Below are 23,879 nucleotides of genomic sequence, written 5' to 3' on the forward strand. Positions count from 1 at the left end.
AGATAAAATTAATCCCTGGAACAAGAGTAGTCTCTTTAACAAAGAGCCCTGTGGATAAGACCCCAGTGAAAGGAAGTAGCCACCAAAGACAGATGTTCTTTTCTCTGTAGGGAGGAGAGAACTTTTACTTATGGACTTGATGAGCTATGACTCCAAAAGGCTTCCATCACCGAGGCAGCTCATGTTAAGAGCCTTTTGTATGATCATTAATGTGATACATAAGAGTGTTACTTGTTAAATAAACAAGCGTCACTGTGCACTTACTTCCCATGCAGGACCTCTGCCCCAAAGAGTTGTTTAATGAGACTTAATAGTAAAACTTGTTCTCAAGATTCGGTTCCATTTAGTGTGCTAAATGGAAAATAGTTTGATGTCTCATAAGCTATAGTTATTTTTAAGAGCTCACAAAAGATGAATCATACTTGGATTCTTCTTTGAAGAAAATTAAGTTTCTAAAAGGAAAGAAGGGGGAGGAAGGAAGGGAAAAGAGGAAGGAAAAAAGTGAAATCACTTTCAAGAAGCAATAACAGAGAACAGCCCTTGTCTGGACTGTTGAGGAACGGTTCTCTGAGTCATTTTTATTCCTTCCTTTCTTTTTTTCTTTCTTCCTGTTTCTTTTTCTATCCTAAACAGGAGAGGGAGGAGAAAGGAGAAGTGGGTGAGAGGGTGGGTGTGGTAGGAAGAATTACTATATTCCTAATATATTTATGAGATATATACATATTCAAATAAATAGTGTAGCTAGTGTGGTACTATAGTGAGATCAGCAGGTAATCAGTCCCCTTTTTGTACCTTTACTTTCTTAGGTATTGTAGTGAGGGTAGCTCATTGGTTAGTGTTTGTGGACAGAAATCTTAAAGAGAGTAGATCAGAGAGAATAGTTAGGGACACCAGCATGGAAGGCCCTGAGGACTTCAAGGACGAAGCTAGCTCCCAGCCTGAACTTCAATTCCTGTCCCTCCTGAGCTGGGGCAGCTTCGACATCCAGTTTCTGGCCTGTCGGGCATCCAGTGAGTGGCAGGTAGCCGTGAAGCCAGGAAGACCCGAGCAACCCCTTTGACACCAGGTGGGCGAAGAGAGAAGCCGGCATCATGCAGCCCCTGAGGCACCAGCACATCATCGAGCTGCTGGAAGTGTGTTGTATCGGCCATCACCATTGCCTGATGTTGGAGCTGGCAGACCGGGACGACCTCTATCAGCACGTAATGGGCCCCGAGCCGTCTTGCTGGAGCCCAAGGCCATGGCCTTGTTCCACCAGATTCTGGCGGCCGTGGACCACTGCCATGCACAACGCATGGCGCACAGGAACCTCAAGCTGGAGAACCTGCTGCTGGACTAGGACTTGAACTTCAAGCTGGCAGACTTTGGGCTCAGCTGTCAAATGGACGGGGGCCACTGGCGCGCGGCTTCTGCAGGACCCCAGAGTTCAGTGCCCTGGGGGTGTTCCAGCTAGAGGCCTACAATGCCTTCGCAGGGATATCTGGAGTCTGGGCGTGATCTTCTTCGCCTTGTTGGCGGAGGCCATGCCCTTCAGCGGGAGGGACCTGGTGGAGCTGTAGGACTGCATGGGGGCGGCGGGGGTGTTCTGAACCGCCATGTGTGCCCAGCCTAGCCCTGGTGGAGCTCGAGCTCGCTGCTCAGCCTGGACGCGTGTGAGAGGCCTATGGCGGAACTGGCTCACCACCACTGATGGTTCGACCCCTTACAGGAAGAAGCCGAGGGCAAAGAGGTGACCCTGGTCCATTCCCTGGGGGTTCCCGAGAACTCAGAGGCCCAGGAGTACCTGACAAGCCTGGGTGTGCTGTCTGGCGCTGGATCCGTGATGCCATCTGGCTCTGGCAGCCCCAACCCGGTGTCCCTGCAGTTGGACTCTCGAAGCCTGGAGCAGGATCAGCCCTGTGGGCAGGGTGCGCGTTGGGCCGCGCGGCCTTGCAGTTGTGTGAGGCGCACCTGCATACGCGGCCTCCAGGGAGGTCCAGAGTGCACCTGCCCTTCTCACCTGTGAGCACCTGTCACCTCATGGCTACAGGGGGCCCAAGCTGGAGCCAGAGCCAGAGCCTGATCCCACTGCTGCCGCCACCCCCCTGCTTGCCTCTCCTCTCCCTGGACAGCTGTGAGAGAGGAGTCCTGGTACCAGCCTAGCACCAGAACCTGTCCCTGTGGCCACCCCCTCCAGCCCCTGCCCCAGGAGCAGTGGCGACCTGGTAGCGCCAGAGGTCCCAGCAGCCGAGACTGAGAAGGCTGGGACCTCAGCAGCTGCCTCTGTCCCGAGCAAGGGCCGGTAGGGACTTGGCAGGAGGATCGTCAGGTTCCTTCTGTGGGTCTGCTGCATCCTGCCGGCCCCAGCCAGTGGCCCAGGGCCCCCACAGCAGAAAAGTGGCCCCTGGTAGCCCTACCTCTGGGCAAGTCAAGAACACAGGTCTGCCAGCTGAGCTGCCTGAGGGTTTTCTTCTGCTTGAGACTTTTGTGTGCTGCTCATAAATAAAAATCTGAATTGTATGCAAAAAATATAATAAAAGTACTATTCTCATCAAAAATAAAAGATTAAATAAAGAAATTACGGTGCATATACACATATAAACTGTTAAAAAAAAAAAAAGAACAACAACAACAAACTTGCCATTTCCCACAAAATGGATGCAAGTGGAAACCATTATACTTAGTGAAGTAAGCACATCCCAGTGACAGATACCATACGCTTTCCCTGATCTGTGGTAACTGAAAGTGTACCTAAAATGTAATGTATGGAAGTGAAATTGACGTTTTGAAATTCGATGATGGTTTATAGCCCTTGTCTCTACTGTTGAAGAATAGTGCTTGTTTTTTCCTTCATACAGTTTGTTGAATTCTTTACTAGGTGTGGGGTTAATCTTTTGAGTATAAAGTTAATTGAAAAATAGATCTTTGTAAAAATTAAGAGTGGGAATAGGAGAGGGAGGAGGGTGAAGGGTGGGAATGTGAGCGGGAGGGAGGGTAGAGAAGAAGTATCACTATGTTCCTAAATCTGTTATGAAACACATGAAATTGTTATACCTTAAATAAAATGTAAACAAACCAAACACACGAAAGGAGTAGGGAATTCAATCCAGGTCACACACACAGGGGGCAGGGACCCAGCCACTTGAGTCATCACTGCTAATTTGCAGAATGTGCATTAACAATAAGCTAGATTAGAGATCATAGCCAGGACTATACTAATTGAGTACCTGAAATGAAATATATTGTGGTGAAATAGACATTTTGAGAGTCAGTGTTTTTTTGTTTGTTTTTTTTTTTTTTTTTTTTTTTTACAGCCCTGCCTTACTGTTGAGGAAGAATGTTTTTTTTTTTTCTTCATACAATTTGTTGAACTCTTTACTTATTGCAGGGTTAACTTTGTGAATATAAAGTATCCTGAAAACAGATCTAAGTAAAAACTTAAGAGTTGGAACAGGATAGGGAGGAGCAAGAAGGGCTGGAGCATGGGCAGGAGAGAGGGTAGGGTGGGAAGTGTCACTATGTTTCTAGATCTGTATTTATGAAACACATGAAACTTTTTATATCTTAAACATAATTTTTTTAAAGTTTTTACATTCTTAAAAAAGTCAAATGAAAAGTCATTTTAAGATAATAAGCATAGAGAATATATGGAAGTACAGCTTTTTGTGGGGGAGGTCATAAGCACTGAAGGGATTAAGAAAGGACAGCGGTGAAGGAGAAAATACATGAGAAAAAAATTAAACGGTGCCTGAAGAATGGGTAATGGATGGTCGGATGCAGATGAAATAATGTTTATTTTATTTAGACATTAGTTGATTTTGGTGTAAAAAGTTTTTAAAGTCCATGCAACTTTTCTGTTTAAAAATTTTTATTAACATAAAGAGAATGAATTTCATGCATTCCATAGGTACAATGTCAAGAAGACAACCAAACTTTCCTCATTCCCTCTATCTTCCTCCCTCTCTCTCCTATCTTCATCAGTTTTGTAAACACATAATTTTAATCCACTGTATATTTGCAAGCTCCAATCACCTCTAATCATAATATTCAACAAGTCAAAGAAGGAAGACCACAGTTCCACAGGAGTGTAAACAAGGGCTAAAGAAGACAATCATATCCCAAAATGCCCATTACATTCCTATACATTTTTGTATTCTATATAAACTGTCACATATCAGAAAAATCGTGTATGTGTCTTTTTGAAATTGGCTTATCTCACTAAGTATAATGGGCGGCCACTTGAGGGTGAACCAACGGAAAAAGGAAGACCTTCCTGTCTGTCTCTCTCACTGTCTAACTCTGCCTATCAAAAAAAAAAAAAAAAAAAAAGACAGAATTTCATTCTATTTTTATGGATGAGTAGTATTTCATAGAATACATATGCCACATTTTCTTTATCCAGTTATCAGTTGATAAACATCTGGGTTGATTCTATATCTTAGCTAATGTGAGTTCAGCTGTTACAAACATGTGAGTAAAAACAACTCTTTCACATGCCAATTTCATTTCACTTGGGAAAATTTCCAGGAGTGGGATGGTTGTGTCATATGGTAGATATATTATCAGATCTCTGAGGATTCTCCAATCCATCTTCCATAATGGTTAAATTGCTCTATATTCCCACCAGCAGCGAATTAGGGAACCTTTTTCACCACATCCTCACCAGCATTTATTGTTTTTTTGATTTTGGATGGTGGCCATTCTAACGGGTGAGGTGAAACCTCAATGTGGTTTTTATTTGCATTTCCCCGATGCCTAGTGATCCTGACCATTTCTTCATGTGTCTGTTGACGTTTGTATTTCATCTTTTGAAAAATGCCTGCTCATAACCTTTGCATATTGCTCAAATGGATTGCTTATTTGGTTGTTGAGATTCTTGAGCTCTTTATGGATTCTGAATATTAATCCATTATCAGTTGCATAGTCTGCAAGTATTTTCTTCCACACTCTTGATTGCCTCTTCACTTTGTTCAGAATTTGGCCATGAGAACACTAGAGGTAAGTTACAGGGTTTGGCATCAGAGGAACACACAGCGAAGACAGAAAGAATAGTGTTCTCAGCAACTAAGTTGAGAAACTTAAAAATACCAAACTTGGTGAAGGATTGTGTGATTAGAGATGGAGAAAGATTAAAGGAATCAAGAAAATCTAAATTAATATAGAGCAGAATGTTGAGAATTTTCATAATTTTGGGTAACAAAGAACAAAAATGTATCAACTAATTATTCAGTCCATAGAATGAAAGATCGATTGAAAGAGATAAAACTCAGAAAAACTAAAAACAAGGTTCTTTGTTCTACCTCACTTTGAAACTTAAAGAATTTATCTAAGTTACTCAAATATTTTTGTATATGTCTTATACAAAAAAGTACCCATGCATAAATTTAGAAAGCTTCTTCATTGTATGCTTTCTAAACAAGTATTATACAAGTTTTTACTACTTCATATAATATTTCTTTTAGATCAGTCAATGTCTTCCACAAATTCTTTGGATTAGGACGTTTTTTGGACTTCACCACCCTGTGTTAGGTTTCATTTGCTTTCAGAAAATAGTAGTCCTCCTGCCCTTATCTGTGGAGGACATGTTCCAAGACTCTCAGTGGGTGCTTGAAATCACAGAAAAAATCAAGCCATATATATATATACTCTGTTTTTAATACATACATTATATATGAAAAGCTTTAATTTATAAGCTAGCCATAGTAACAGATTAAATAATAAAAACTATTATAAAATGCTTTAACATTTCCAGCACTGTATGCAACAACTGTGGAGCCATAATCAAGTAAAACAAGGTTTATTTAGGCACAAGCACTGTGATACCTTTGCAGTCAATCTGATAACTGACATGGCTGTTAGGTGACTATTGGGTGGGTAGTATTTATGACCTGGACACAAGGGACAAAGGGATGATTCACAATCTGTGAAAAATGGTGAAAGATTTCATTATGCTACTCAGAACAGCATACAATTTAAAATTTATGAACTCTTTATTTCTGGAATTTCCCACTCATGTTTTTGATCATGGTTGACTACAGGTAACTGAGACTTGATAAAGTAAAACTACAGTTTAGGTTTAGGAGAAGAGGGGGACTACTGTAAGTCACTTTCATCCCAAATGCACGAATTACTGTGAGCCATAATCAAATTTATCTTCAATATAACCGTGGTTATTCTGGAAACTTCCAGAATAACTTAATATGGTTACTCTCTAACTGGAATCTTTAGCTTATGGTTACCCTCTAACTGGAATCTTTAGTTTATTGTGAATGTGTGCTCTTAGTGCGCTCTTAGTCCATCCATTGAAAATAGTCCTAAAATTCTTCTTTAAAGAAGTTATCACTGTTTTATTGTCATAAGAGATGAATCCTCAAAGAAGATAGAAACTGTTAGGAGAGAAAAATTAATGTGGGTCATATGGTAAACAAAGTTGTCTGGAGACTGAATGTCTAAAAGAGTTATGCAATGATGGTCAAAAAGAGAATCAAAACTTATCACAGAATGGGGTGGGAGAGAGAGAAAGAGCTTAAGCAATTATAATTATAAAGCAAGGCATTTACAGTAGGAAGGAGATATTTTTCCCATGTCATTCTGGGAAAAGAAAGAAAAAACAGTACATAGTTTCATATAAGTGTAAATATTGATATTTTAACTGCTCTAATGGGTAATTGGATGAAAAAGTTTAACATAAAATGTATTTGCTATAAAATATTAAAATTAATATTGAATTCCTATATTTGTGATAACAGTATTCTATAATTTGGAGTCCATGGGTTTTTAAAACATTACAAAAGAATAGTAATAAGTGACTTTAATGTGAAATGCAATCTTATGAAGAATGTAACAATTCTGGTGGATTCTTTAACAAAATATATAATACCATATTAAGAATTTTACAGTAATTCATTATGTAAAAGTGTTCTAAGAATGTTTATTTATTTTGGTAAATTAACTCCTTACATATGCTTAGGAATCAAGCATATTGTCTATATTTTATTTTTAGGAATTAAATATTAGAGATATTAAAGCAGGATAACATTCATCCAGAACATTTTGTTTCTGACAAAGATAGTTCCCTGAGTTAATTCACTGATTATTGAAGTTGAGTCTGTTTTAAATTAAAAATAAACAAATTTATGATAAAAGGCAAAAGGCAAACAGAAAAGTTTAAACTCAAATTGAAGGATATAACTAGAACTTATGTAAGATAAAATGTTCTCTGATGTGGTAGAGAAAACCTTCAAAGAAAAAGCAGAAATTACGTATTCTCTCCCCCAAAAGAGCATAAAACCAACTAGTTAACAGTTATTATTATTACCTGAATAAAGGAAAGTAAGAGAAAATGATTACATCAAAATCTCTTAGGTTGAAAATGGTCCTAGAGTTTTAGAATTCTAATTCAGATAAATTAATGTCAACTACATTTCTCTATAATAAAGGTCTCCACTAGCAATTCACCTAATGTGTTTAGCTTTCATTCTGAAACTTGCTTTAAAAATTATTTTGCTAGTGAGCATCAAAGAATAGTAAATTCCCTAATTATTTTTCTTCATTTATCAGCTGAAATAATTCCTTAAATAATTTTCTCCCTAATGTATAATGGTTATTCCAAAATACAGAACGAACAGGAACAAAAGGCTAAATAGATAAATGCTTGGGTCTTGTTTTCCCAATCCTTTTCCAAAAGTAATGAATTGGTGCTTCAACCACTTTCAACAGTGATTAAGGACTTATTACTCATAATGAAAATTTTAAATGTAAATGAATAAAACATACAAATTCACCCAACATATCTTTCAAGAGGGCCAACTCTCTCCAAAATCTATTGTCCAAAAGTTGCAATGGAGAACAGATTAAACATTCTCACCAGGATTGCAACAAGGTGGTGGACTAAGAAGCCCCCAGCCCTGCTTCCCTCCAGAGACACCAACTCAGCAATACACAAACCAGTTCCACTGGTGAAAAATCCAGAAACCAGTGCAGAGACCCTTGAATTGCATGGTGACCCGGAACCCAGGCTCATGAGCCCAGTAGAAATATCTGTAATGTTCTCCACACCCACACACACCCATACACACAGGGTAATGCAATTATTAGGAAGCTGCCAGTTTATTCTTAGAGAGAGAAAGGGAAGTGTTGACCCTATGCCCAACATGCTTTGCTCAACACAGACAGTAGCCAAGAGGTGAATAGATTAATGTCCATCCACAGAGGAATGGATAAAGAAGATACAGTAGATACATGCAATGGAGAAAGTATTCAACCTTATAAAAAAGAAACTCTGTCATATGCAACCATGTGTCAGCAAGCTAAGTGAAATAAACCCATCACAAGGACAAAGACTTCATAATTCCACTTATAAGAGGTGTACAGAAAAAGTCAGTCTCATAGAAGCAGAAAGTGACAGGGAAGTCTGATCTAGGCCAAGCTACCTTAATAGAAAAAAACGTGTAGAAAGTCCACTCTCAGAGTAAAGCTGCAGGGAAACTGCAGTGGGAGGTCCTGTGAAAGCAGGAGTCATGGCCTGGACCTGTGTGGAAGGTGCAGACGTGCAGCAATGAGCAAGTAAGCAACAAAGAACCCAGCAGCTTGGAACCCTGGCAGACCAGGTGAGATCAGGCAGCAGAAACCCATGCTGCTCTTGAAACAGCTGCAGGGAGAGCCGTGTGGATGGCACCAATGTTGAGTCCAGCCAGATCCCTCAGGACAGTGGGGCAACTGCTCACCTTGCGGGTTGGGGGAAGCAAGGTGTCTCTCCCCTCCTCCCCCACTACAACAGTGACCTGTGGCCAGCTATGGGAGGGCTGGCACCATTTTTGGGCATAAGCAGGTAGCAGCTGCTCCAGCTCTTGTGCACACACACATACACACAGCAACTACCAGGACAGTCTCTACCCAGTTGCTGGGGCAACCGCAGCAGTTCAAGAGCAACTGGTGAAGATGGTCTCCACCTTGCCAGTTGCACCCACCCAGCAACAAGTGGAGAAGGGGACCCACCCCTATGGGAGGGAAGTGCTACCTGTAGGACTTTCTAATGCCCAGAACCATTTTGAAGGGAGCCAAGCAGCAGCTAGCAGGTATTGTGTGCACCTGTATTTAAAAGATTTTACCAGAGAGAAAAACCCATGTTCCCCAGAGATTCTGAGTAAGGCTAGGAGGACTGCACTCGATCCAGTGGGGGTAGAACACACATAGGTAGAGGTTCTGGGAGCACCTCAGTCCCCCTGTGGATGGGATGGGCTAGTGGGGTGGAGTGGTCCCTCTTGCTTCCCTTGACCGTGAGAGCCCTGGGTGCTGAGACTGAGAAAACACTGTGACTTTGTGAGAGGAGGCAAGGTGTATCTGGGTTTCTGGGCAACCACTGAGTGCTGCTGCACACTTTCATAGCTCCTTGGTTATATAGAATAGCTCATAGCAGAGGAAACTGTGCTCACAGGGATATCGAAGATCTTTCTGATGAAAATTACAAAACATCAAAGAAAGAAATAGAAGACATAAAAATGTGGAAAAATTTTCCATGTTCAAGGTCTGAAAGAATCGACATCATCAAAATCTCTATACTATTGAAAGCAATGTATAGATTCAATACAATCCCAATCAAAATACCAACAACATTCTTCTCAGATATAGAAAAAAAATGATGCTGAAATTCACATGGAAACACAAGAGATTCTGAATAGCTAAAGCAGTCTGAAACAACAGAAGAAAAGCTAGAGGCATCACGATACCAGATCTCAAGCCATACCACAGGGCAGGTATCATGAAAACAGCCTGGTACCAGCACAAAAACAGATGTGTAGACCAACGGACAGAATAGAAACTCCAGAAATCAATCCACATATCTATAACCAATTTATATTTGACAAAGGAGCTAAAATCAATCCCCGGAGCAAAAGGACAGTCTCTTCAACAAATGGTGCTGGGAACACTGCATCTCTTCATGCAGAACTATGAAACAAGACCCCTACGTTACACTTTATATAAAAATCCACTCCAAATGGATCAGAGCTTAAATCTACAACATGATAACACCAAATTGCTAGAGAACATTGGGGAAACCCTACAAGACATTGGCATAGGGAATGGCTTCTTGGAAAAGATCCCAGAAGCACAGGCATTCAAAGCAAAATTGAAAAATGGAATTACATCAAGCTAAAAAGTTTGTGCACTGCAAAAGAAACTCAGCCAAGTGAAGAGGCAACCAACAGAATGGGAGAAATTATTTGCAAACTATGCAACTGATAAAGGATTATCAGATTATAAAGATCTCAAGAAATTCAATAACAATAAGACAATCCAGTTAAGAAATGGGCAAAGGACTTGAACAGCCATTTTTCAAGAGAGGAAATTCAAACGGCCAACAGAGACTTGAAAAAATGCTCAGGACCACTAGCCATCAAGAAAATGTAAATCAAAACCACAATGTGGTTTCACCTCACCCCCATTAGAATGGCTCTCACATAGAAATCAATAAACAACAAATGCTGGCAAGGATGTGGGGAGAAAGGTACCCTCATCTACTGTTGATAGAATGTAAACTGGTTCAGCCACTGTGGAATACAGCATGGAGATATCTGAGAGAGCTGAATATAGACTTACCATATACCCAGCCATCCCACTCCTGGGATTTCATCCGAATGAAATGAAATCAGCATATAAAAGAGAGATCTGTACCCCTATGTTCATTTCAGTTCAATTTACAATAGCTAAGTATAGAATCAACCCAGATGTCCATCAGTTGAAGACTGGATAAGGAATTATGATATACATACACTATGGAATACAACACAGTGGTAAAAGAAAATGGATTCTTGCCGTTTGCAACAAAATGGATACCAGTGGAAACCATTATACTTAGTGAAATAAGCCAGTCACAGAAAGACAAATACAATATGGTCTCCCAGATCTGTGGTAACCAGTAGAGTACTTAAAAGGTAATCTATAGGAGTAAAACTGACATCTTGAGATGTGATGATTTCGAAAAGCCCTTATCTTGACCATTGAGGAACAGTGTTTTCCTTGTTTGTTTTTGTTCTTTTTTTTTCTTATTTCTTCAAACTGTTCAGTGAACTCTCTACTTAGTATATGGTTAATCTTATGAGTATAAAATTAACTGAAAATTGATCTTTGTGAAAAATAAGAATGGGAAAGCAAGAGGGAAGAGGAAGAAGGGTGACAGTATGGGTGGGCAGGAGGTAGAGGGGGAAGAATAACCATGTACCCAAATTTGTATATATTGAATGAATGAAGTCTGTATTCCTTAAATACAATTTTAAAAATATATAAAAATTATAAAAGGATATTACTTTAAAAAAAAAAAAAAGTAAAATGGTGGCTACCACCAGACCTGTGCTGAACAATGTACCTGTAGCCAACAACTATTCTGCCCACTTAAAAGTTTAAGAGGGTAGATTTCACCATGTCTGACTTTTACTATACATACAAAAAAAAAAAAAAAAAAACACACACACACACACAAAACTGTCATTATTGAGCTTACATTTTAGTTGGGGGGGGATCAATAAGAAGTGAGAAATACTGTAAGGATGTCTAGAACAAAAGAAGGAATCATGGCCCATGCCGCAGCTCACTAGGCTAATCCTCTGCCTGCAGCGCCTACACCCCGGGTTCTAGTCCCGGTCAGGGAGCTGGATTCTGTCCTGGTTGCCCCTCTTCCAGGCCTGCTCTCTGCTGTGGCCCGGGAGTGCAGTGGAGGATGGCCCAGGTCCTTGGGCCCTGCATCTGCATGGAAGACCAGGAGGAAGCACCGAGCTCAAGGCTTTGGATCGGTGCAGCGCCAGCTGTAGCCACCATCAGGGGAGTGAACCAACGGAAGGAAGACCTTTTCTCTCTGTATCTCTCTAACTGCTTGTAAAAAAAAAAAAAAAAAAAAAAAAAAAAAAAACAAACAAACAAAAAAAAACAACACAAGAGAAGGAATCATGGATATGGAAGCACAATTTTCGATAGTGAAGATTTCTGTAGTAAAATGTCATGTGAACAAAGAACTGAGAGGAGTGAATGGTGGATCTCATGGAAAGGCTGGACACAGAACAAGAAAGACAGAGGAAATAGTAAAGATACAGGTCCTTAAGAGAAATCACTCATGGGGCTCCCACTGTGGTGCAGAGGGTTAACGCCCTGGCCTGAAGCACCGGCATCCCAAATGGGTGCAGGTTCTAGTCCCGGCTGCTCCTCTTCCGATCCAGCTCTCTGCTATGGCCTGGGAAAGCAGTGGAAGATGACCCAAGTCCTTGGGCCGCTGCACCCATGTGGGAGACCTGGAAGAGGCTCCTGGCTCCTGGCTTCAGACTGGCGCAGCTCCCGCCGTTGTGGCCAATTGGGGAGTGAACCATCGGATGGAAGATTCTCTCTCTCTCTCTGCCTCTCCTCTCTCTGTGTAACTCTGACTTTCAAATAAATAAATAAATCTTTAAAAAAAAAAAAAAAGAAGTCATTAGTGGTAAAAATGAGCAATCAGCACTTGGGGATTTTGCCAGAGATGTAGCTGAACAGCAGGACTCTGCAGGGGTAAGAAGTCTAAATTTTGTCCTTAATGATGCGGGAAGCCAGCGCAAAGTTTTTAGCAGCAGAGTGAAGTAATCTGATCAGCATTTTAAGAGATCACTCTACCCGCTTTGTGGAACGGAGAGGTAGGAGAGCCAAGCCAGATGTCAAGATGCTTGGGTGAGAAATCACGGAGGTGATGAGAGGTGGTCTGCCTCCATCTGCTATTTCCTCTCCACATCAGGGCTCAAGGCCCTGCAGACTCTGCAGGGGTTCCTCACACTTCTTACATTTGTTTCTCAGACATACACAGGATGCTTCACTCTGTAACAGCTCCAGGGCTGAGAACCTTGGAATTCAGCAGCCCATTCCAGTTTACTATCTTCAAATACTGTGATGTTAATTAATAGAGCTGGTGAGGGGAAGAGGAGGAGAATGCTTTCTCTTCCCTATGTCAGCACCAGCACGGAACAGAAGGAGCAATCACAGGCTTCCCTGTTGGCACAGGACCTTTCGTTATGCCAGGGAACAGTTGTAAGTGAAATGTGAAAGTTTTGCTACTTATTGGCAGGATCTTTTCCTTATCGTGAACAGAATCCAAGGCATGTTTGCTTCTGATTGCTTCTCTTCACAAATTTACAATCATCTCTTGATAAATTATTGAAGCGTTTCCTCTGATTTTATTATTGAAGCTTTTCCTCTGATTTTTGGCATGAAGTTGCCTGACAGCTTAAATTCATGGCTATCATAGTTTAAAAGTTGGGAGAAACTGTAATTTAGTCACTCAATCAGATTTGTTGTTCACCTACCACAATTTTTGAATTAGGATAAACATCAACACTTTTTCTCCTGACTTTCCAAAAAATTCAGTGTAAAGGAAAAGAATCCAAAACAGCTACAAAATGTTTCAAACCAAGAAACCATATGAGGTGAAAGTAAAAAATGAGAAAACTGTCCACATTACTTTGGGCGATATGGCTCCAGGGAAATAGTAACTTGGCACCTGAGAGCCAAGTAATTCTAGTGTAAATATAAATTCTCATATTCAGAGGAAAATGACATCACAGAGAGAAAGGGTTGATTAAAACACGGGTTTGCAGACATGTTGGCATAAAAATTGCTTTTAGAGAATGGAAGAGGAGAAAAAGCTCATCTTATTTGTCTAATGATTCTGTTGGGTACTTTTCACTAAAAGAAAACCATCTATATGTTTATAGCAGCGAGGATATGAATTGCAGTACATTTCAAATTACATGAGAAACTAAAGAAAATGTCTCTGTTCCAGGTCACTGAATAATGTGTCCTTGTTTGGTGTCTGTCCCTAAATTCTGTGATCTTATGAATAATTCACAGGAATGATTTTACCTTCTTTTCCCCCAGCAACAGTTGGCAGGTTTCCACTTCATTTTGTAGCAACCATACAGCCAAGTTTCCTCGAATGGGAGCAATTTTCAGAAAGTATTTTTCCCATAATGAAAAATAGTATGAGACGGGCAACTAAGGTATAGCTTACAGGATACTCAGCTGTGCTCAGCCAGAAGGAACACTGGCTTCCTGACAACTGTTGAAGAAAGAGAAAGAAGACAGCACCAGGCCAGATATGGGAATGATAAAAGCATACAGATCCGTCAGTCAATATGAGACAAATTCAAGCTCGCAGTGAGATGACATTGATACTTGATATAGACTGACTGTTCTACCCCCCCCCCCCCCAGTTCATGTGTGAAATCCTAACATGCAATGAGAGAGTGGTAGGAAGTGGGTCCTTCAGGTAGACAATTCAGCCAGGAGGGTGGAGCCTTCATGAATGAAATCAATGCCCTTAGAAGAAGAGACACCAGACACACCATATTTCTCTGCTCTGTGTGAGCACTCAACAAGAAGGCAACTCTCTGTAACCCAGGATGAAGGGCCTCATCAGGACCCAACCACACAGACATGCTGGTCTTGTATTTCCAACTTCCATATTTGTTAAAAATAAATGCTTGGTACAATGTACAATTTGGGACATGCTCAATTGGACTTGCCCCAAATGGCAGAGTTAGAAATGTGCCAGGGGATTCCAATACAATCCCATCAAGATTGCATGTACCAATGCCATCTCACTAGTCCAAGTAATCAATTTTGGTTCACAATTGATCACACTGATAGGTCTGAGAGTCAAAGGGATCACACAAACAAGACTAGTGTCTTCGAATACTAACTGATAGAATAAAAAAGGGAGAGAACAATCCAACATGGGAAGCGGGATACACAGCAGACTGATGGAATGGCAGATGTCCTAAATAGCACTCTGGCCTCAGAATCAGCCCTTAAGGCATTCAGATCTGGCTGAAGAGCCCATGAGAGCCAAGACACTCTGGAAAAAAAAAAAAAAAAAAAAAAAAAAAAAAAACACCTAAATGAAAGATCTCTCAGTAGAAAAAACAGGCCATCAAAGGAGGAGGTACCTTTCTCTGAAGGGAGGAGAGAATTTCCACTTTGACTATGACCTTGTATAAATAAGATCGGAGTTGGCAAATTTAAGAGGCTTCCATAGCCTTGGAAATTCATGACTAGAGCCTAGGGAGATTTCTGATGCCATAAACAAGAGTGTCAAATTGTTAACTCAACAACAGGAGTCACTGTGTACTTACTCCTCATGTGGGATCTCTGTCCTTACTGTGTTGTCCAATGTGAATTAATGCTGTAACTAGTACTGAAACAGTATTTTACACTTTGTGTTTCTGTGTGGGTGCAAACTGATGAAATCTTTACTTAATATACACTAAATCGATCTTCTATATATAAATATAATTGAAAATGAAATCTTGATGTGAATGGAATGGGAGAGGGAGTGGGAGATGGGAGGGGTGCGGGTGGGAGGGAAGTTATGGGGGGGCATTGTAATCCATAAACTGTACTTTGGAAAATTATATTTATTAAATAAAAGTTTTAAAGAAAAAAAATGCTTGGGCCAGCGCCGTGACACACTTGGCTAATCCTCTGCCTGTGTCCGGGTCCTAGTCCCTGTTGGGGTGACAGTTCTGTCCCGGTTGCTCCTCTTCCAGTCCAGCTCTCTGCTGTGGCCCGGGAAGGCAGTGGAGGATGGCTCAAGTGCCTGGGCCTTGCACCCACATGGGAGACCAGGAGGAAGTACCTGGCTCCTGGCTTCGGATCGGCACAGTGCGCCGGCCGTGGCAGCCATTTGGGGGGTGAACCAACAGAAGGAAGACCTTTCTCTCTGTCTCTCTCTCTCTCACTGTCTAATTCTGCCTGTCAAAAATAAATAAATAAATAGATAAATAAATAAATAATAAATGCTTGTTGTTTAAGACACTTCCTGTTATAGAAGCTGAACTCACCAAAATAATACTAAACATCACTTGATGATTAGAGTTTCAGACGAGGAGATAACATGAGTAAAATCCTTGGAGTTACAGACAATCATCTTTCTTTGGTGCAGACTTGAGACAAAAAAGTTCTAAAGAACTTATCAGTATCTCAATCAAAACCATGTAGGGGGGCCAGCACTATGGTGTAGCAAGTTATAGTGCCACCTGTGAATCCAGTTTGAATCCTGGCTGCTCCAATTCTGACCCAACCCTCTACTAATGGCCTGGAAAAGCAGAAGAAGATAGTCCAAGTCCTTGGGCCCCATACCCATGTGGGAGACCCAGAAGAAGCTCTGGGCTCCTGGCTTTGCCTTGGCCCAGCCATGGCCTTTATGGCCATTTGGTGAGTGAGCCAGTGGCTGGAAAATATTTTTCTCTCTATGAATGTATAATTGTGCCTTTCCAATGAATAAAATAAAATAAAAGACTTAAAAAAACATAGGGCAGTCATGTCGATCCAACAGAGACATTGTATATAATCAAGATAAAATGATCATCATAATTACTAAGAAAATCCACTACCCTGGGCTCATGAAAACTCTGGTTCAATTTATACTGTAATCCTGGATTTTATGCACCAATCCTAATTATGGATCTATCTCCAGTCTAGGTCAGCCTTCTCAAACGCTTCCCACCTTATGTTAGGACTGGCTTAATATTGAAGGTAGTGGAGCATTCACATGTCTGCCTGAAGCTAAAAGAGGTCAGGAGAAGCAAGATTATACATTTGGGTAACCTGCCTCAGGGTTAACATTCTTCCCTGTGGGTTAGGGCATTTTAAATAAAAGGCAGCACAATTATAGGCTATTGGCAGTCTACCAAAAAATGTACATTTTTTTTTTTTAAATCAAAGTCTGCATCGGAAGCCTGCCTTAACCTGGTGTTGTGGCTTAGCAGGTTAAACTGCCACTTGAGATGCTGACATCCCATATCAAAGTGGTGATTTGAATCCCAGCTGCTCTGCTTCCAATCTAGCTTACTGCAAATGTGCCTGGGAAGGCAATGGAAGGTGGCCCAAGCACTTCAACCCATATGGCCCCTGTGGGAGACCAGAAAAAAAAGTTCCTAACTCCTGGCTTTAGCCTGGCCCAGATCTAGTTGTTGTATTTCGGAAGTCAATCAGTAGACAGAGGATCTCTCTTTGTCTCTCCCTATCACTCTGCCTTATAAGTAAATAAATCTTTAAAAAAAGAAGAAACTTAACTTACTACCTCCGAGATGATCTCAAATATTCAAAGATGTTATCTGCTGATAAAACTGATATACCTTGATACATAAGAAAATTATTCCATGTCCTGCTTTAGCTATTTTTTCTTCTTGGAATTATCGAATATCTATTTATTAAAATTATATATAAATTTATTAAATTATATTATATATTTATTAAAATTATATAAATTTTATTATACTATGCAAGTCAGAATCTCTTTTTATTTATCCCTTAAAAAATATAAACTATGCTATTAGGACTTGGTTTCTATATATTACAGCACTTCTGGCCACTTATCTTGCATTTTACAGTGATCTCTTTGTGTTTCTGATTTACGCACTATGAAACCTTTGAATTTGCAGTTATGGATTTCCAAACCTACATCTATCCCTAACCATCACCCCATTTATGTTCCTTCCCATGATTATCATATTGTCAACAAGTGTTCATTAAGCTGAACTGAAATTTCTCATTTTTCATAAACACCATATATCTATGGTCCTCTAAGACCAAAAAAAAAAAAAAAAAAAAGGATTTTTCTCCCTCACTATATTTATTGGTGAAAATTTCTATAAAGTCAAGAGCCAAGCATTATATTAGACATATAAATGTTGCAAAAATATTCATATTAAAAATAGTGTACGCGGTGGCCATTGTGGTGCACTGGAATAAGCTGGCACTGGGGTGTCTGCATCCCACATCAGAATGTCTAGGTTTAAGTTCTGTCTTCACTTCCAGTCCAGCTTTCTGGAGGCAGCAGATTATGACTCAAGTACTTGAGACCCTGCCACACACAGTGTAGACCCAGATGGAGTTCCTGGCTCCTGGCTTTGGACTCATCTCATCACAGCTGTTGTGGGAATTCAGGAAGTGAACCAGGAGATGGAGAACCAACCTATCAATCTCTCTCTACCTCCCCCCTCCCCATTCTGTGTCTATCTCTGTCACTCTTTCAAATAAATAAAAAATGATAAATGTTTAAAAGAAAATAATGCGTGGAAAGTTTAAACAGAAGTCAATAAATCCTTTGATTGCTCACATCCCTCTAAAATATTAGTCATTCTACTAGCATTATGTACAAATTCGAGAAAATCTAAATGTTATCTCTATTGAAAATAAAAGGTTTTGACAACATATTAATTGAACATTGCAATTCAGTAGAACTCATGTTCAAAGTTTAACCTCAATGTTAAAATCAAATGTTTCTCTAATGTTGTTTGCATTTTTTTTCATTTTGTTTTAGAATTTACCTCAGCATATATAATCCATTTAGCATTCCAGGCTTCTAGTCTTTTTCTTTAAAAAAAAAAAAAAAAGATTTATTTATTTGAAAGAGTCACGGAGAGAGAGGGAGAGACAGAGAGAGATCTTCCATCCACTAGTCCGCTCCCCAGATGGCTACAACAGCCAGAGGCCAAAGCCAGGAACAGATTTTTCAAGGTCTCCCACATGGATGGCAGAGGCCCGAGGGTTGGGGCCCTGATTTGCTGCCTTTCCCAGGCCATAAGCAGGGAGTTTAATCAGAAGCCAACAGCCGGCACTGGAATGACTGGGATGCCAGTGTTGCAGGCAGCACCACTTGTACTGTTTTGAATGTATATATATTTTTATGTGACAGGTAGAGATATAGACAGTGACAGAGAGAGAGAGAGAGACAGAGAGAAAGGTCTTCCTTCCGTTGGTTCACCTCCCAAATGGTTGCTACGGCTGGCCCTGCACCGATCCGAAGCCAGGAGCCAGGTGCTTCCTCCTGGTCTCCCATGCGGGTGCAGGGCCCAAGCAGTTGGGCCATCCTCCATTGCCTTCCTGGGCCACAGAAGAGAGCTGGACTGGAAGAGGAGCAACCAGGACTAGAACCCGGTGCCCATATGGGATGCCGGCGCCGCAGGTGGAGGATTAACCAAGTGAGCCACGGCGCCAGCCCTGAATGTATATTTTGAGAAGTGCCTCAAATTTTCAAACTTCAGCTCATGCTAGTGTCTGAAGATTTGCGTCCCTCCAAAATCCATAAGCAGAAGGTGCTCCCCTGTCTGTTGGTGTTGACAGGTGAGGGCCTTGGGAAGTGGGTGAATCAGAGGGCAGAGTCCTTGCGAAGGACATTAATACCCTTGTAGAAGAGGGCTGAGGGGACTTGTTGGCTGCTTTTACCCTGCAAGGACTCAGCAAGAAGCCTAGATTCATGAGGAAGGGTCAGTGTTGCAGCATAGCACGGAAAGCCACTGCCTGCAATGCCAGCATCCCGTATGGCTTTCAGTTGGTGTCCCAGTTGCTCCACTTCTGATCCAGCTCCCTGCCAATGCACCTGAGAGAGAAGCCGAAGATGGCCCACATGTTTGGTCCCCTGTATTCACACAGGAGACCCAGAAGAAACTCCTGGCTCAGGCCCTACCAAGGCCCTTTCAATGCAGCCATTTGAAGAGTGAACCAGCAGATAGAAGATCCCTCTGTTTCTATCTCTCCCTCTAACTCTTTCAAATAAATAAATAATGTTTTTAAAAAAAATCCATGAGGAACAGACCCTTACTGGATGTTAAAACTGCTTGATGTTGGACTTCCCAGCCTCCCTAGATCATGAGCCATAAATTCTATTTATTCATAAATTACCCAGCAGTCTGAACTGATTAAGATTGGTTGTAAACATTTTTGGGGAAAAGCTCGTCTTTGTATTGAATCATTTTCAATGCAAATCTGCTAAAAATATTTGTAGGAATACAGCCTGCAATCATTGAACTAGTGTCTGGCACATTAAAAATGGCCAAGATTTGCTCTCTATTCTCAAAATTGCTTTTGAGTGTATTTGTTGGACATAAGAATATTTTCACAAACCTTCACAAATTAAACTGTCTTTTCTTTCTCCACTTTCAGGAATTTCTTATTTTAAACTATATTCCGGTAGTGGTCTCTAAATTCACTTGTTATAAAAATAACATCACAAAGACCCTAACTACTTCTTCCAAGCATGCATTGAGCTAGCTGCTAATAATATTCATTTTTAAGTCAGCACTGCAACCAAATTCATTTACTTTATTTTTTCTCCTTTCTTCTTGAAACTTGGGCTGTTGTTCACTTTCATGATTCACAACAATTCCATGCCTACTTTTTCCTTATCTTAAAATACTATTTGAATGTATATATCTACGTCACTTTCCTTTTGCTTCTGGAAAAATATTACAGTCATTAGGGACTGCCTTTTCAAAGAACTTCTTATAATTCTTGATCAAAGGCATATATGATGAAATAAGTAAAAGTCTTCATTAGATTATTGTATTTAATGCATCATATTTTCCTCATCTTTCCTCAATAGGAACCACTAAGTGTTCCTTAGTTCATTAATAAGTGCAGGAGCACTTGAAGTTAATGGCATGTTTCTTAACTCATTTCTTTGATCGAGAATAACACACAGAATGGAATGGGAGTAAAGAAAGAAATCAAGCCTGGCTACATCTGCAACTAACAATTGCAGCCACTTTGTCAAGGGTAAAACAATCATTAATGAGCTATGCAGATTGTTTGTCACCAGAATAACTGAATCAAGAGGTTCCATCTCATTGATTTTTTTTTTCATTCCCGTATGCCTGAACATCTGGGCCACAAAGAAATGGTGTATATGTGCTAACAGGCGATGCAGTAGTAACGACTTCCACCTACCAGAAACAGTTACTCGTTTTCTCTTCAGTATCTAAATTTATAGGGAAGTATGTTAGCTAGAGCGTAATAAAACTCAGAAAGATTTACAACACATGTGAACATAAAGGTGATGTAATAATGACAAGAAATTAGATTTAAATTTTTTACGTGTTCGTGTACAAACCATTTACAAGTTTAATTTAAAATTATAATACAAAAGAGTATAACATTCTTTTTGTATTTTTTTAATTCAACAACTAGCATTAAGTTACAATAAAAATTTGAGAAAATATTGTTATCTCATGTCAATGCTTCTTATCATATATATCACATCTAATGTTTCATCAGGGCTTCAGGCTTCAGTAAACTTGTGACAAATGCCATATGAATTATGGCATAGAAATGTAGTAGAAAACACATTTGTGTTTCCTCATATACTCCAGCTTATAATTCTATTTGGAAACTACACTATACAAATGTGGAAATACATGTGGAAATTATGCTCATAAATTAATTTTTGTATATGCAAATTAATATGGTACAAACTGAATACATAAGTACAGGGGTGCTATATAAAGTAATGATGAATTCCAATGAGATTAATCAAGTGAAATTTCTTGGGTAAAGTGAATTCCAAGCAGAATCTGATATATTTGTTTGCTTAGCACTCATTTTATGTTTTTTAATTATAAATATAATGGATTTTCTTATTCTCATGGTTATAAATTTGCAAATTTTAAATTAGTAAGAGAAATAAAGTGAACTAAGATCCCACATTCCTATGATAATCATTATCCAAGTTATGTTCCTTTATTTCTATTTTGTTCTCTGATATTCTCTACATAGTTGTCCTAATTTTACAGTGTTTCTGATAAAATGCCTATTCATACAAATTATTATGACACAAATGCCTCATAGAAACTAAGTTTATTACCAGTCTGTGTAAGTGTACAATCACAAACCATTTTCTCATAGCTATATATTTAAATTTTTCCAGTCTTTTAAACATAAATGACTCCAATAAACATTTTGTGTTAATAACTTTTTTCCTTAGTGTTCTTTTCTTCTTCTTCCTTCAATTTCTTTTTTTTTGTTGTTTGTTTGTTTTTTGCTTTTGTTTTTGTTTTTAAATTAGAAAAGCAGAGAAGACAAACACAGGGACACAGGGAAAGACATCATCCATCTGTTGATTCACTCCCCAAATGTCCACATCATCTAGGCCTGGGACAGGCAGAAGCCAAAGTTGCAGAAATTAATCCAGGTCTTCTACGTGGGTGGCAGGAACCAAAATACTTGAATCTTCATCTTGCCTCTCAGGCACATTAGCAGGAATTTGGATCAGAATTGGAGGCAGGACACCATCTCAGGAACTCCCAAGCAGGAGTCCCAAGCAGTGATTTAACCAATTGCAACTTAAGTCCTCCCCCTCCTTAATGATAGTTTCTTCAGGCAGATTTCAAAAGTTTATTATAATAAAAGGTGAGTCAAGGTCATTTTAAGATCCTGGATATTTGGAATACCTGTAAATCACAAAAGCCGTCACTTCATTATACTATTTTTTATTTTAAATTTACAATATTTATCTGAATTCCCATCAATGTATCAAAACGTTAATCATTAATTCATATGCTCTTGCTCATTGTAATAGTAGTTAATTTTGTACAACTGATGTTATTTACAAATTTTAGATTGGCACCCTTCATAAATTAATTAGGGATACTGGTATCTCTACTCTTTTCAGAAATTATTTTTCTTTGTTTTTAATAAATTATCAACCTTAAATTATTCCAATTTTCATGTTACTTTCTTTTAATATACAGTTAAATTATTAGGTGGAAGATTGCTTAAGATTTTCCTTATATGTTCATCTGCAAGAATTTCCATAATTTTCTTTACTGTTGCCATTACCAGATCATACATTAAGCTTACAATAGCTTTTTAAACATTTTTGGATTTTTTTCCCATTTTTCTGTGTCACTGAACATTTTCTTAAAATTTTATGTTTCATTGTGCTGGCACTGTGGCATACCAGTCAAAGCCACCACTGGCATTGCCAGCATCTTATATGGGCACTGGTTCATGCCCTAGCTGCTCCATTTCCAATCCAGCTCCTTGCTCCAGCCTTTGCGGCCATTTGGGAAGTGAACCAGCAGATGGACGACCTCTCTCTGTAACTCTGCCTTTCAGATAAATAAATAAATCTTTTTTTTTTTTAATTACGTTTTGTGATCTTGTAAGGAACTCTTGCCTCCTTCTCTGTGTAACTCTGCCTTTCAAATAACCAAATAAAATCACTGGCATCCCATATGCGCACTGGTTTTTGTACTGCATACTCCACTTCCACTAATGTGCCTGGGAAAGCAGCAAAAAATGGTCCAAATACCTGAGCCCCTGCCAACTCCAGAAGTTCCTGCAAGAAGTTCCTTCCTGCCTTTGGCCCAATCCAGACCTGTCTGTTGCAGCCATTTGTGGAGTAACCCAGCTGATGAAAGACCTCTCTCTCTCTCTCTCTCTTACAAATAAATAAATACAATTAAACAAAAATAAATCTTCTATGTCTTTTGATTTGAAGATTTTTTAAGAAAAAGCATTCACATTTTTTATATTTTAAATATATTTTATTACCATATTCAAGTTTTAAAGTTAAATTCTCTATTCCATTGAGATTTCCAAATTATTAACCTATATTTGTGCATAGCAATAAATTATACATTAAATACTTTCATGTCTCGTTATATGCTTTATATCTAAATTTTTAGTGTACAGTTTATCTTGATTAAATTTTACTGAAATGAATCTCATTTTTTCTTTCTTAAAAAACATGTCAAATTTTCTTAATCTCATTGCTTTTCTGATTTATGATCTTGTTATTATCATTCATGTTCCTGTCTTTAAAAATTTTTTGGAAATTTTTTCTAACTCTCGAATCTGATGCTCAGTTTTTCTTTTTTAAATAAATATTCGCCTATTCTCCCTTGACTCATCTAACTTTGAGTCATCTACAAAGCACCAGCTGCACATTCCCTGACTTTCCTCTCTGTCTTTCAGCATTTCTCCTCACAGCCCATGAACACCAGCTCTGCTATAGGATCTCATAGCACCCTAGCTTGCACCATCACACCTTGGGTTATTTTGTTGTTCAGATAATTAATGAATGGGTAAGTAAGAGCACTGTCAGACCA

Source organism: Oryctolagus cuniculus, chromosome 12, assembly GCF_051225735.1.
Source record: "Oryctolagus cuniculus isolate XC-2025 breed Fujian yellow rabbit chromosome 12, ASM5122573v1, whole genome shotgun sequence".
In the NCBI taxonomy this organism is placed as follows: Eukaryota; Metazoa; Chordata; class Mammalia; order Lagomorpha; family Leporidae; genus Oryctolagus; species Oryctolagus cuniculus.